Source organism: Oryctolagus cuniculus, chromosome 2, assembly GCF_964237555.1.
Source record: "Oryctolagus cuniculus chromosome 2, mOryCun1.1, whole genome shotgun sequence".
In the NCBI taxonomy this organism is placed as follows: domain Eukaryota; kingdom Metazoa; phylum Chordata; class Mammalia; order Lagomorpha; family Leporidae; genus Oryctolagus; species Oryctolagus cuniculus.
Window position 1 is genome coordinate 32,621,865 of NC_091433.1, and position 14,694 is coordinate 32,636,558.

A 14,694-nucleotide genomic window follows, 5' to 3' on the forward strand; every position below is an offset into this window, starting at 1 on the left:
CAACACCTGCTCCTCTGGCCTCATGCTCTTCTGAACACTTCTTCCCACGTAGCCCTGGGCCTGGGGTGAGACCCACGATGTGTCATTCCCAGCTAGGGCTGTCGGATTCAGCCGCAAAGGTGAACACAGGCCCAGAAAGTGGAAGCCACGTGGTGAAGGTCAAAGAACCTGTTGGGGTCCGAGCTGGGGCAGGGATCCCTGACTGACAGGTGAGACAGGGCCCCACTGGCACAGAGCTCTTGACCTACGTTCCTCAGAGGTTAGCTCTTTCTGTGTCTCCCTCTTCTCTTTGAACCTTTCTAATGGAGTATTTCCTCCAAGGTCTCCATCCAGGCCCCACCCACAGGAGCATCTTATTAACATAAGCTCACTGCCCTGTGGTCCTCAGCCTCCCCAGCCCCACTAGCTGGGCTCAGAGCCCTGCTCTGCTCCCTTGCCACCTTCCTCCACATTATATTGTGAAGGACTTTGTAGTTCTTAAAGCACACCTCGTGGATGACGACCACGTCTTAGGAGGTCATCTGGGAAAATAGATTATTGTCCTCAGTGTCAGAGATGCAGACACAGAGGGTGGGTAAGTGGTAGAGCCGGAACCAGGGACTTCGTTCCCATCTGCACTTCCAAAGCGATTTGATTCCCAGCGTCTTCCCCCTCCATGGCCTGGTCCCCAGGGCCCCATCCTCATCCAACATTCGTCCCAGACACTCTGCTGTCACGTGCCCAATCCCAAGTTGTCCAAGGTATATACAGGTTTAATATCCCTAATCTGAAACTTCAAAATAGTCCAAAATAGTCCAAAACTTTTTGAGCATCAATTCTATCAAATATTCTAAAAATTAAAAAAAACTCTAAAACTTTAAATTAATTTCTGGTCCTAAGTATTTCAGATAAAGGATACTGAACCTGTACTTGGAATATTTTTTCCCTAGACATCTCCATGCCCACACACCACAAGAATCTTCACACCTCCATGGATATACCTGCTTCTCTCTCTACAGAATGTTTTCAGCATTTTTTAAAGACTTACTAGAGCTGGCATTGTGACATACCATGTTAAGCTGCCACCTGTGATGCTGGCATCCTATATGAGCTCCAGTTCAAGTCCCAGCTACTCTGCTTCTGATCCAATTCCTTGCTAATGTGCCTGGGAGGGCAGTGGAGGGTGGCTCCAGTACTGGGGCCCCTGCCACCCACATGGACGACCTGGACATGGAGTTCCTGGCTCCTGGCTTGAGGAGCCCTGGCTGTTGCAGAAATCTAGGAAGTGAACCAACAGATCTCTCTCTCTCTTTCCCTCTCTCTCTTTCTCTCTCTCTCTCTCTCTGCCTTTATTTCTTTATTTGCCATTGTTGAAAATGGCACATCAACATCGGCCCTTGCTGTTTGCTTTTAAGGTTTAAGATTCTGAAATCAGACAGACCTGTATCCATATGTTGGCTCTGCCTCTCGCCTGCAGTGTGACCTTGGACAAGTCATTTCACCTCTGAGAACCTGTCCTCTCGTGGAGAGAATTAAACAAGAACACAAGTGGCACAAGAGTTTCACTGTGGGTAAGTGCTCATATCACCCCAAGCATGCCCCCCCAACACACACACAGACACACACACATACACACACACACAAGTAGTTACCCTGGCCACCCACAAGTCACCTTCCACACAAACATACAGGCCTAGAAGAAAAACAAAGGAGACTTCAGGAAAAATTCCCCTTCTGCAAAACATAAGCAAAGGGGGAAAACAGTCACTCACTAAAAGTCCACCCACACTGCCCAAACTGCACTGTTCTCCTTCCGCTGAAGAAAACCCCAGCTGTGAATTCTGATCAGATTCGTGATTGAGAAACCTGTCACTTCCCAGGCAAAAATACAACAGTGCCCGGCCACACCTTCAGGAAGTGGCCACTCAGTATTACTCAAACAAAGCACATCCTTTCTGCAAACAATTTTCGAGCCTGCACTCCCAGCGTCACATTCTGGTTCTACCACTTATTAGCCAGGCAACTGTAAGTAAGGAGCAGAGTCTTGCTCTGCCTCCATTCTCTCTTGATTGTTGTGGGAATTTAAAAATCGGCCCCAGGGCAGGCATTTGGTCTAGCTTGGTCAAGCAGCCGTTTGGGACACCAAAGTGCATATAGAGTGGCTGAGTCCAAGTCCGGTCAACTCTAGCTTCCTGCTAATGCACGCCCCAGGAGACAGCAGGTGAGGGGCCAAGTAATTCAGTGCACGCCATCCATGTAGGAGACCCGGAAGGGGTTCCCAGCTCCTGGCTTCCTCCTGGCCCAGCCCTGGCTGGTGTTTGAGGAATGAATAAGTGATGCGAGAGAGAGATATCTCTGTCTCACTGCCTCCTTTCATTTTGTGAGAATTAAATGAGATAGCCCAGGTACAATAGTTAGCGAAGCAGCTGTGCCTAGTACTCTCTCAACAAATACCAGGGCCCCTTATTATTTCTCTCCACATGCTTTGTGCTTACGCCTGCACTCATCCTGCGTGATCCCATTGTCACCACTGCTTTCTGGCTTCCTGTTTGTTTGCTCATCTATAGGACACCCCCTCAGTGAAGCCTTTCCGGACGGACTGTTCTGAATTCCCTTGGTGGCAGGTGCATTCCCGTTCTATAGCCCCTTCCACTCGGAGCTACCTGCACTTGTTTGCATCTTGAAGAAGACAAGCCTCATACACACTGGAAAAGAGAAGAGGAGAAGAAAGAAGGGAAGAAGAACTGAAAACTCCCCAGCCCTAACCTGTCCTCTGGGTATCAAAGAATCTGTAGATGTTGACCTAGGAATTCTCTTCCCAAGAAATATGTCAAAATATTTAAGAACTCCCATGTATGCTGTATGACACCTGCCTCAACCCAGATTTCCTTTGAGCGAGACCGCTGTTTTGGCCACACCTTCTCCTGACATTCTCTATTAGAACTTTTTTTTTTTTTTTAATTAAATTGTTGTAGCACAGTGAGTTAAGCTGCTGCCTGTGACACCGGTTTACCATCTGGGTGCTGTTTAAGTCCCTGATGCTCTGCTTCTGATCCAGCTCCTCACTAATACTTCCGGGAGATCAATAGAAGAGGGCCCAAGTGCCTGGGCTCCTGCCACCCATGTGGGAGACCTGGATGGAGCTCCTGGCTGCTGCCTTCAGCTTGGCCCAGCCTTGGCCTTTGAGGCAATTTGGGAAATGAAGCATTGGATGGAAAATTCTCATTCTCTCTCTCTCTCTGTCTCTCCCCCTATCTCTCTCAATTGCTCTGTTTTTCAAATTAATTACTATAAAATTGCTCACAGCTATGAATTTATTTATCAGATTCATTCATCTTTACCCAGCGATCTTGGTCCCTTGGTAAGGATCACAGAGTGACAGTTGCCTTGGAAGAGTACCCACACTGAACCGGGGGTGAGGGCGGAGCCACAAAAGCTGACAGCGCTAGGTCTGCATAAGTGCACCTCCGGCGGCTCCACGACTTAACCCGGCACGCACCCACAACGCAAAGTCTGGAATTCGGTGCCTCATGGGAAATGAGAAAGAAGTCCTTTTCTCACACCTCCCCCCATCCTCACCAAATTCATATTTTCCTTTTTTAAAAAATTTACTTATTTATTTATTTATTTGAAAGTCAGAGTAACACACACACACACACACACACACACAGGTCTTCCATTTGCTGGTTCACTCCCTAGATGGCCACAACAACCGGAGCTGGGTTGATCTGAAGCCAGGAGCCAGGAGATTCTTCCAGGTCTCCCACATGCGTGCAGGGGTCCAAGGACTTGGGCCATCTTCTACTCCTTTCCTAGGCCACAGCAGGGAGCTGGATCAGAAGTGGAGCAGCCGGGACTCGAACCGGCGCCCTGAGGGGATGCTGGCACTGCAGGTGGCAGCTTTACCCGCTCTGCCACAGTGCCAGCCCTGACCAAATTCATATTTTCTTCCTATCTTTTACAGATCAGGGCCAGCATTGCTATAAACAACTCTGAAGGAAATTTGAGGGAAACTCAGCATCTCCTGGAATCGCCACTTCTGCATTTTAAAAAAATCATCTCATTCCCTCTTTTGTTTGCCGTGGTATGGGGGTGGGGAGGGTTGTAAAAATCTGAACTCTGGGAGTGCCAATCTGGAACGCAAATGGCAGGCACACTGTTCCCATCGCACGTGCCAGGGCTAGGGGAAGAACTGCTTTGAAAGAACCCGGAATCGGCAACACCCAGTAGCTGTGCAACATCCACACTGGCCAAGAAGCCAAGGGTTCTAGTCTAACAGCCGGCACTTGTGGGTACCTGATGGCCCCAAAGCACAGAGCCCTCTCGGCTGACTCCGGGGCGAGCGGGCTGCAGGTGCAGGCCACAGATGGCAAGTCCGTGGGTGGGAACACGCCAAGTACCTAACAAACCTCAGTTGAAGGGAGCGGAGCCGAGCTGAATCGCTCACAACCCGGAACTCGAGGAGAGGCAGCAGCAAATCCACAGGATTTAAACCCAGAAGGGAAACTGCCAGGTTTCCCCGCATGCGTTCATTTAAATACTGACTTGGAAAGAGTAGCATAGCATCATACTTTTCACAGGGTACACGTTCATGATAGCGTCGGCTCTGCAGAAACAAAATCCTTCTACATATAGTTGAGCTCTCCAAACATTATACCAGAGTCAGGCCAGTGTGCATCAAAATAAAAGCAGATTTGTTTTGTTCAAAGGATGTTTACAGAAACTTGTTTCTGTAAAGTACAAGCATAAAATGAAGCAGTCAGAGATGCCCTAACACTAAAACAACACCATCTTCACGCAGATCCCAGTTTTGCTTACTTTAATCTCCAGATTGAATTGTACTGGTGGAGTAAACTGGGGCCAGTGAAAAAGAAACGAATGCCTTTTCAGTCTTCACATTAGTCTAGACATCAGTGAGATACCTCGCAGACATCTGTGATCCTCACGGCTGTCCGTTAGCTAGGTACCATATCATTCCTGTCTGACAGTGTAAGACGCTGAAGCTCAGAGCAGCTAAGTCACTTACCCAAGATCACACAGTTTGTGAAAGGCAGAGACAAGATTCAAGTTCTTCTATTTAGGAGTTTTTTCTTCCCATATTTAGAGAGACGGGTATCACAGCAAATACAAGAAACTTGGTACTGACCGAAAGTTGTTACAGCAAGGTGTCCTGTGGTCAGATTTGACTATTTGTTAAAGAATAATTTCTGGGAAGATAGTAATGTGTTGTATTTTTAGGTGTCAAATTTGAAGCTAGGAATTTATAATTGAATTTAACATTGAAAATGTTATTTGCCTAATATAAAGGCATGTTAATGTTTTCTCTTTTATTTTTTACAGCAGAGTTCTGGAATTAAAAGTGAAAAAGAAGTTCTATTTTAGCATTTTCTCTATACCTCAAAACTTTCTTAGCTATTACTAGTGCCCTGATGTACACAAACAGGAGAAATCTCTGTAAAGAAAATTCAGCTTTGGAAAACAGCTGACATCAAACAGAAGTATGCAGTAGGATATTTTCCAAAAGACTGTATTAATATATCACTATGTTGGGGAAATCCATGAGTCTGTTTAAAGGGAAAAAATTAAATAGTCTATTCAGATCACTTAGGGAAATCAATGCTTTTCTCTGCCTTCATCGGAGAGATCTACTCAACCAGCTTTCAACAAATGAGAACTTTTTTTTTTAATGTTTCCTATCTTTTAGGCAAACACTCTTCGCTTGACTAAATGACAACTTTCAAGAAGTGCCCAGCACAGAAGCATCAAAATCCCTGGCGACATTCCAGGAGAAATCCACCCCGCGTGCCGTGTTCCTGCAAATGCTCCACAGCTCTGCGCTGAACATGCCGGCTCAGCGTACACAGGAACAGCATCAGGGAGAACAAAGAAAAACTGGTTGACATTCTCCTCATTTTCGCCTGGCTCAGGAGCCCTGAGCTCACATTAACAAACTTTCCAAGCTTGGGAGAGGGACCACGTGCGTGCGTGCGTGGCTGACAAGGCCTGCACTGGGCTCTGGTGCACACTTTGTTTGACTACCTTTGATCCCCTGAAATTCAAGCATAATTATATTGTTTGTCTTTTCATCCAATAAAATGTGCATTAGCGACTGGTTCCCTTTGGAGTGTGTTTGTTTAGATGAATGTATTCTTTTAAATGACAGCGTGGAGCGCTTTGTACAAAACTCTTAATATGATGTTAAAAGAGGGAGACTGGAGGGACAGACCTCTCTGAAACATTTTTAAAGTGTGTTCATAATTGGCTAAAGCTGCTAACTCCTCCAGATATGTATGCAAGAATTTCACCAGGCACAGAAGTAAAGACTTTAAAATGACATTCATTCCCCTTCAAAAAAGTGAAACAAAGGCACAATCTTAATATTTTATGTCTGTCTGCAAATTGTCTTTGGATGAACACTTCCTACTCAAAAAATAAAATGGTTGTATTTTTCAGGGCTATTAAACCGTGGCCATACATTTGGCCCCAGCTCTCTCCTTGGGCATGGGGAGGCAGGGCTGGGCTGGGCTGGCACTGGGTGTGTGCCGAAAGCACGTTGACCTCAAATGCCTTGGACAGAGGAGGAAGGGGAAGTTGGCTGCAAAGGTAAGGCGTCCTTCATGCAATATTGCAGGGCAATTGTATATTTTTTTGTTAAGATTTGTATTTATGTATTTATTTGAGAGGTAGAGTTACAGACAGTGAGAGGGAGAGACTGAGAGAGAGGTCTTCCATCTGCTGGTTCACTCCCCAGATGGCCGCACTGGCAGAAGCTGGACCGATCCGAAGGTAGGAGCTAGGAGCTTCTTCCAGGTCTCCCACGTGGATGCAGGGGCCCAAGGACTCGGGCCATCTTCCACTGCATTCCCAGGTCAGAGCAGAGAGCTGGATCGGAAGTGGAGCTGCCAGGACTAGAACCAGCACCCATATGGGATGCCGGCATCTCAGGTGGAGGATTAACCTACTACACCACAGCGCTGGCGTGAACCACTGTATAGTTCTGCAACCCTTTTGCAGGAGAGAAGCTGCTGATCCAACTGCCAGGCTGTGAGAGAATTTACAGCCCAGGCAACAGGCTGAAGGCACCGACATTTACCTCCAATGGCCTGCTCATCCGCCAGCCTGTTTTGTACAAGGCTTTCTCTACCCTGGGGCCAGCAGGAAAGCTCTTCGGAGGAAATAAAGGAGGGAAGGTATCACAGATGGATGTAGACAGAGTAAAAGGGAAGACTTCTTCACACAACTTTAATGGCTAAATATAAACACTCAAACTAGACTGTTCTGGCTATAACAGTCTTTTTTTTTTTTTTTTTTTTTTTTTTTTTTTTTTACTGTGCTAGAAATTTCCAAACAATGGACCCCATTCTCTGGACCTCAGAGGGCCTCGGCTACCTGGGAGCCAAGTGGTTTATTTGAAGCAAGCAGGGTATAGACGGAAACTTCCACTGTGTTCTGCTGAGAAAAGCTGCAACCCCAGACCCCAACACCAGTGCCAATCACTAAATACGAGTGCCGTCACCTGCACACAACTGAGCCGAGACCTGGTCACCTCTCTCTCCCCGAAGGGCGATCATGATCGTGACTTCAGTGTGTTTCCTTCCAGATCCTTTTATTTTTTTTAAAAGACATATTTAATTATTTGAAAAGCAGAGTTACAGAGAGAGGGAGAGACACAGAGATCTTCCATCAGCTGGTTGACTCCCCAAATGGTCACAAGCACCACAGCTGGGCCAGGGCAAAGCCAGGAGCTTCTTCTAGGTCTGCCTTGTGGGTGCAGGGGCCCAAGGACTTGAGTCATCTTCCACTGCTTTCCCAGGCCATTAGAAAAGAGCTGGGTCCAAAGTGGAGCAACCAGGACTCAAACTGGCGCCCATATGGGATGCCGACATCACAGACGGCAGCTTAATTTGCTGTTCAACAATGCAGCCCCCCTTCCAAATCTGTAAGCACACACGTGCACACACACATAAAATAAATGACGTTATTTTATGTGTCTTTCACATATTGGGAATGATACTATACACGTATGACAACTAGTTTTATGCACTCAGCAAAGATTTGGAGACTTGTCCATGTGGCAATGCACAGATTCAGTTCATTACTTTTGGGTGCTGAAAAGCACTGAACCATTGGAGAGCCCCGGCTCTACTGAGCTGTTCCACTGTTGATGGACATGCGCGCTTGTCGCTGGTGATCTGGTACATTTCCCAGCCCACTTAATCTTTCCAGTCCCAGAAGTCCAACTGCACATAATTGCTCCTTGACTGTTTCAGGTGTAGGAAATCTGTCTCCCAGTCCAGCAGGTAAACTTCCAGAACTCCACGTCCAGCTATGGACATGCACAACGTAATAAATGTCGGAATCAAAAGACTGGACTTTTAACTGCCTCAGGAAGTTTCGCGGCAGTTTCGGGTTCAAATGAGGTTCAGCAAATTCTATCGATTTATCTCCTTCCTTTCTTAGAAGCTTTGTATGTTCAACACGGTGCAGCTAAAATCCGCTTCCCTTCCCAAACTTGGTTTATGGCCATTAACATCTCTTTAAGATGTTCCAAATCTTGACATTAGTGTGATAATGAGGACTGCTCTTTTGAGAGAGAAATGGGGGGTGTGGTGGGGGGGTTGGGAGGGAAGGAGAGAAAGAAGGAAGAAAGAGGAAGAGGAAGAGGAGGAGGAAAGTGAACGGAGCCAAAATCCACCTTGGGGTGTGGCCCTGCTGGCCCGAGGCTGAAGGCCAGCACAAAAGACTTATTCTAATTGCAAATGAAAGCTGGGAAACAAGTGCTTTCCTAGGCTTTCTTCTAAAACATGTTATCCTACCACTTCGCACTTTGGGGCTGCTGGTGTCAAAACCAGTGTTCATTTCTTCCCCTGAACACTTCAGGCTTAGGGGCAGTGGGGGATGGCGAAAAAACAGAAAGCGCGCGATCTCTTCCTGCCCTCATCAGAAGCCCTCCAGACCGCCTAACCAGACCCACGGCCGTGCCAGAAAGAGCGGGTCTGAACTCTCGAAACCCGTGGCCGAGAGACTCCGCCTCCTTGGCGGGCGGAGAAAGGGGAACTGGGGGAGCACCAGCGCTGCCGAGGCCGGTAGGTGTGCGGAGGCCGCTCTGTGAGTGGCGGGTTCCTTTTTCATCATGCAAAGCCATTTTAGTTATTTATTTTAAAAGACTTTATTTATTTACTTGAAAATCAGAGTTAGTTACAGAGAGAGAGAGAAAGAGAGAAATCTTCCATTTGCTGGTGGAAGCTCCAAATGGCCTCAAAATCCTGGGCTTCTTCTCAGTCTCCCATGTGAGTGGCAGAGATCCAAAGGCTCAGGTGCCAGCGGTACTCTATGACACAGCGCCAGGCGCCCTGTGAAGCCATTTTAATTCTGTTGTAGTCCAAGCCACTCTTAGCAGCAGTTCTTGGCTTTTTTTTTTTTTTCAGCCAGAGTGACCCCTTGGCTCTGGCCTAAAATGTAAATATGTTCACATATACATGCAATTATGCAAAGCACCTCAAGGACTTCAAAAATCCCCTGAGACCTTGAGAGCCCAGGTTAAAGAGAACTGGAGCAAGGTGGGGAGCCTAGAATCCAGATATTTGCACAAACAGTAAAAGTGACAGGTGCTGTAAACATGGGTAGGAGCTACAAAATCAGGCCAATCTATATTTAGTTATTGGTGAAAAAACTTGCTCCTGGGCAGTCCTTTCAGATACACCCATATTTAGTACAGGTAACAAGACTGACAGTAAGACAGTAATCATCGGCATACTCTTGTCTTTGAATACAAAGAACAGCTGTGTCTGGAAGATCAGGGCTGTCAATGAGGTTTTCTCATCAAAAATACCTGCAACTTGGGGCCAGTGCTGTGACATAGCAGATAACGCCACCACCTGCAGTGCTGGCATCCTATATGGGCCTCAATTCAAGTCCCAGCTGCTCCTCTTCTGATCCAGCTCTCTGCTGTGGCCTGGGAGAGCAGTAGAAGATGGCCCTAGTCCTTGGACCCCTGCACTCACAAGGCAGACCCGGAAGAAGCTCCTGGCTCCTGCCTTTCGATCAATGCAGCTCCGGCCGTTGTGGGCATCTGGGGAGTGAACCAGCAGATGGAAGACCTCTCTCTCTCTCTCTCTCTCTCTCTCTGCTTCTGACTCTCTGTGACTCTGCCTTTCAAATAAATACATCTTTAAAAATAAAATTAAAAAAAAAAAAACCTGCTCCAGTAACAATCGCAAGAATAAAGTAATAAATGGTCTTGCCTATCAGAGGCCTTCCCCTCAATTTTTTAAGGATTTATTTATTTATTTGAAGGGCAGAGTTACAGATTGAGAAAGTGAGGTCTTCCATCCGCTGGTTCACTCCCCAGATGGCCGCAACAGCTGGAACTGAGCTGATCCGAAGCCAGGAGCTAGGAACTTCTCCTGGGTCTCTCATGAGGGTACAGGGGCCCGAGGACTTGGGCCATCTTCTACTGCTTTCCCAGGCCATAGTAGAGAGCTGGATCAGAAGAGGAGCAGCCAGGACTAAAACAGGTGCCCGTATGGGATGCAGGCACTGCAGGTGGAAGCTTAACCTACTACGCCAAAGCGCCAGCCCCGTTCCCTCAATTTTTTTTTTTACCAAATCCTTTCTTTTGTGAGTTCCTCTATCCTCAAAGTCATTCTCAGCCATTCTTCAATTTCAGACTTCTGCATGCCATCCTACTTCCAATCTGCTTCAAACCTAAAAACCACAGTAACTTGTATCATTGCAGAGTGACTGCTGTGTGCCAACTAGGCCTGTAGCTCTGAAGATGGGTTATGTGCGGGTATTGAATCTTCACAACAATCTTGCCATGTAGATAGTAGAATTTACACTTCAGAGATGAGAAACCTGGGGCCGGTGCCCTGGTGTAGCAGGTAAAGCCGACGCATTCTGGGTGGGCACTGGTTCTACTACCGGCTGCTCCTCTTCCAATTCAGCTCCTTGCTAATGCACCTGGGAACACAGCAGAAGATGGCCCAAGTGCTTGGGCCCCTGCACCCGCCTGGGAGACCTGAAAGAAGCTCCTGGCTTCAGCTTGGCCCAGCCCCAGGCTTTGCAGCCATTGGGGGAGGGGGGGGTGAACCAGCATCTAGATGGAAGATCCTGCTCTCTCTGTCTCTGTCTCTGTCTCTCTATGTAACTCTGCCCTTCAAATAAATAAATAAATCTTTAACAAAAAGATGAGAAACCTAAGGCTCAGAGAGAAGTGACTTGCAAGACTTTTGAGAGCCAGGAACCGTCTGCAAAGTCTTCATCTCAGCTTTCAGGGCTGTGCCAGAGTCCCATTTTTCTAGCTCATTCTTAAAAAAAAAAAAAAAAAAAGAGAGAGAGAGAGCGCAAGAGAGATTTATTTATTTTAAAGTCAGAGTTACAGAGAGAGAGATTTTCCATCTGTCTTTCACTCCCTAAATGGCTGCAACGGCCAGGGCTGGGCCAGGCTGAAGCCAGGAACCAGGAGCTTCTTCTAGGTCTCCCACGTGCGTGCAGGGGCCCAAGCACTTGGGCCATCTTCCGATGCTTTCCCAGATGCACTAGCAGGGTTGGAGTGGGGCAGCCAAAGCTTGAACTGGAGTCAGATCACAGGTGGCAACCTTACCCGCCACGCCACAACACTGGCCCCGCCAGCTGACTCTTGAAATGACAGGATAGTCCGTCTACACGTGCTCGTGGCCTTCTCTGGCCCGTAGAACACTGACAGGAAAGGATCTTGCAGGCAGTCTTGTCTGACCCTCACACTTCACAAAGAAGGAAACAGAGTCAGATGGAGTGGGATACTGGTCCAGCTGTGGCCTTCCCGGCTCCGGCGCAGAGGGGCCAGGAAACACAGCCTTTGGGAAGTCATTTCAGGCTCTCCCTAACAGCACTGCATGCACCAGAAGGCTCTAAGCAGATAACTGATGACTATTCCAAAAGTAAAACCTTCAGTGCAGAACACCTGAAAACCAGAGCAAAGGGAGCCAAGTGCAGGCGGCAGCTCTCTCAGAGAGATACAGCCATTCCAGAGGAGTCCCTCGCTGCTGGCCCCCAGGGGAAGGCAAGGGTGTTGCTGGGTCTAGGAATTTAGCACAACAAAGAAAACCAGAAAGGCCCACTTTGTGGCACAGCGGGTAAAGCCGCCACCTGCAGCGCCCGCATTCCCCTATGAGCACCAGTTTGATTCCCAGCTGCTCCACTTCCTATCCAGCTTCTTGCTAATGCACCTGGGTCCAAATGTTTGGGCCTCTGCACCCACGTGGGAGACCCTGATGGAGTTCCAGGCTCTTGGCTTCAGCCCCAGCCATTGAAGCCATTTGGGGAGTGAACCAGTGGATGGAAGATCTCTCTCTCTCTCTCTCTCTCTCTCTCTCTCTTTCTCTGTCTCCTCTTCAAATAAATAAAATAAATCTTTAAAAAAAAAAAAGAAAAAGGAAGAAAAATAAGACTTGTAGAATCACAGCAAAGGACGGCAAAGATCCTGCAGCCTAAGCCACCTAGACTGCAGTGACATGCAACGCAATTAAACAGACAACTTCCAAGAGCTCCACTTTCAGTCCACAGTAACTGTAATGAGCAGAGGACCGACAAATCAGCAACTGATGGTTGGCATTTAGGTTTATTACTCAAGCTTGGAGGACAAGTGACTGCCTCTTTTTAAATGTATGTAAAAAGCCCTGAATCAGATAAACAGTATGCCTTGCATTGTCCTTGAAAATGCAAACATAAAAAGAGAAATTATCTGAAAGCAATAAACTAAGCAGTAAACCAGAGAGGGTATGGAGTGTGGATCATTATTACCGATGCTTATGGACCTTTAGTGTATGACAATTGAATAGTCCTTAGTAACAGGTGGGGAGGCTGGGGCCCAGCAAGTAGTGCTACCGCCTGCAGTGCCAGCATCCCATATGGGTGCCAGTTCGAGTCCTGGCTGCTCCTCTTCCAATCCTCTTCCACCCTGCTTATGAGCCTGGGAAAGCAACAGAGGATGGCCCAGGTGCTCCTGAAGAAGCTGCTGGCTCCCTGCTTCAGTCTGGCCCAGCTCTATCCTTGGTGGCCATCTAGGGAGTGGAACAGCTGATGGAAGATTTCTCCCTTTGTCTCTCCCCCTCTCTGTAACTCTGCCTTTAAAAAAAATTAAAAAAAAAAAAAAAAAGATGAGGGGGATGGAGGCAATAGATGTTTGACCTAAGCAGCTGGGATACCCATATCTGAGTACCTGGGTTCGAATCCTGCTCTGCTCCCAATCCCAGCTTCTCACTAATGCAGACCCTGGAGACAGCAGCAATAATGCAAGTGGTTTAATCCTTGCCACACAATAGGAGACTGGGATTCAGTTCCCAGCTCCCACCTTTAACCGGGGCTAGTCCCAGTTGTCAAGGCTCTTTGGGAAGTGAATCAGCAGAGGGGAGCACTCTCTCTCTGTCTCCCTCTCTCTCTCATTCTCTCCGCCTCTCAAGTGAATTTACTAATTAAAAAAACAAAAACCAAGAACTGAATACAGTTCCAATCTCTCTTCTAGAAGAGAGAAATAGTGGAGTAAGAAAATAAAAACATGTAACAGCCTAATTTGCATTTTTATCTTCTGGGGTTGTTTTGGGGAAGATTTTACTTATTTGAAAGGCACATTTACAAAGGAAGAGAAAGAGAAAGAGAGAGTCTTTCATCTGCTGGTTCACTCCCCAAATGGCCAATGGCTGGGGCTGGGCCAGGCCTAAGCCAGGAGCCTAGAACTTCCTCTGGGTCCTCCATGTGGGTGCAGGGGCACAAACACTTGGGACATCTGCTGCCACTTTCCCAAGCATATTAGCAAGGCACTGAATTTAGAGTGGACCAGCTGGGACTTGAAACCAAGCCCTCGTGAAATCTGCTTAACCTGTTGCTCCAAAATGCTGGCCCCTGCATTTTTCTTTTCTAAAGAGGACAGCTTAGGGTGGCACTAATGCTTATATGTTACTTTTTGTCTCTTCATTATATTGTTAGAGAATATCAAAAACACAAAGCATTAAGCTTAATATATCACATATAACCAAGAAGGGACCCAGTGATCAAGGAGCTGGGCTTAACGTCTGCAAGCTTCCCTGGGCTATTTTGGAAATAAATGTGATTCATACAAGGTGATTCATAAATATTCAATACAAGCATAGACACAAAGGGACTTCCAAAAACTCAAGGACAAGAGAACTTTAAAATAAGTTTATTTTGGTGCAAAAATTTTTTCAAGTCTATGTTTTTTCATAATATACATTTCCCATAAATTTTTTGAAGTGCTTTCATGGGTGTGTGTGTGTGTGTATATATATATATATGTATGTATATATGTTTGTATGTATGTGTACACATACATACATATGTATACATGCATACAAGGGGTCTTCAAAAATTCATGGAAGTTTATTTTCTCCCATCTGTTTTCTTTAGACAAAATTATGGGAAAATTATGTCTCTCAAAATTGTTTTCACCAAAATAAACATCCATTAATTCCATTTCCTGCACAAACTTTTCCAAGATCCTCCATACATAGATCTACATATGTATAGGTGTGTGTGTGCATGCAATATACAATATATTGAGACCATGTGCCACAGCCGGGTTCTGAGGCTGCTCCCCAGCTAAATCAGGTTGGATCCTCAGCCCTCACAGCACATGTGCTCGGTTGGCCCAATCTGTAAACACGTAATTATTTAACCTGCCTTCTAAAGTCGCACCACACCCTGGATATGATGCAAAGC

At 46.7% G+C, this 14,694-nt stretch overlaps 1 long non-coding RNA gene across 1 annotated transcript; it reads left to right on the forward strand.

Moving 5' to 3' along the window:
* The first annotated feature begins 1,119 nt into the window (after positions 1 to 1,119).
* LOC138848696 (uncharacterized) lies at positions 1,120 to 6,083 on the forward strand. The gene is made up of 3 exons (XR_011386794.1): positions 1,120 to 1,550; positions 2,547 to 5,477; positions 5,684 to 6,083. It is a non-coding gene; the product is annotated as an uncharacterized lncRNA (long non-coding RNA).
* The last annotated feature ends 8,611 nt before the right edge of the window (positions 6,084 to 14,694 follow it).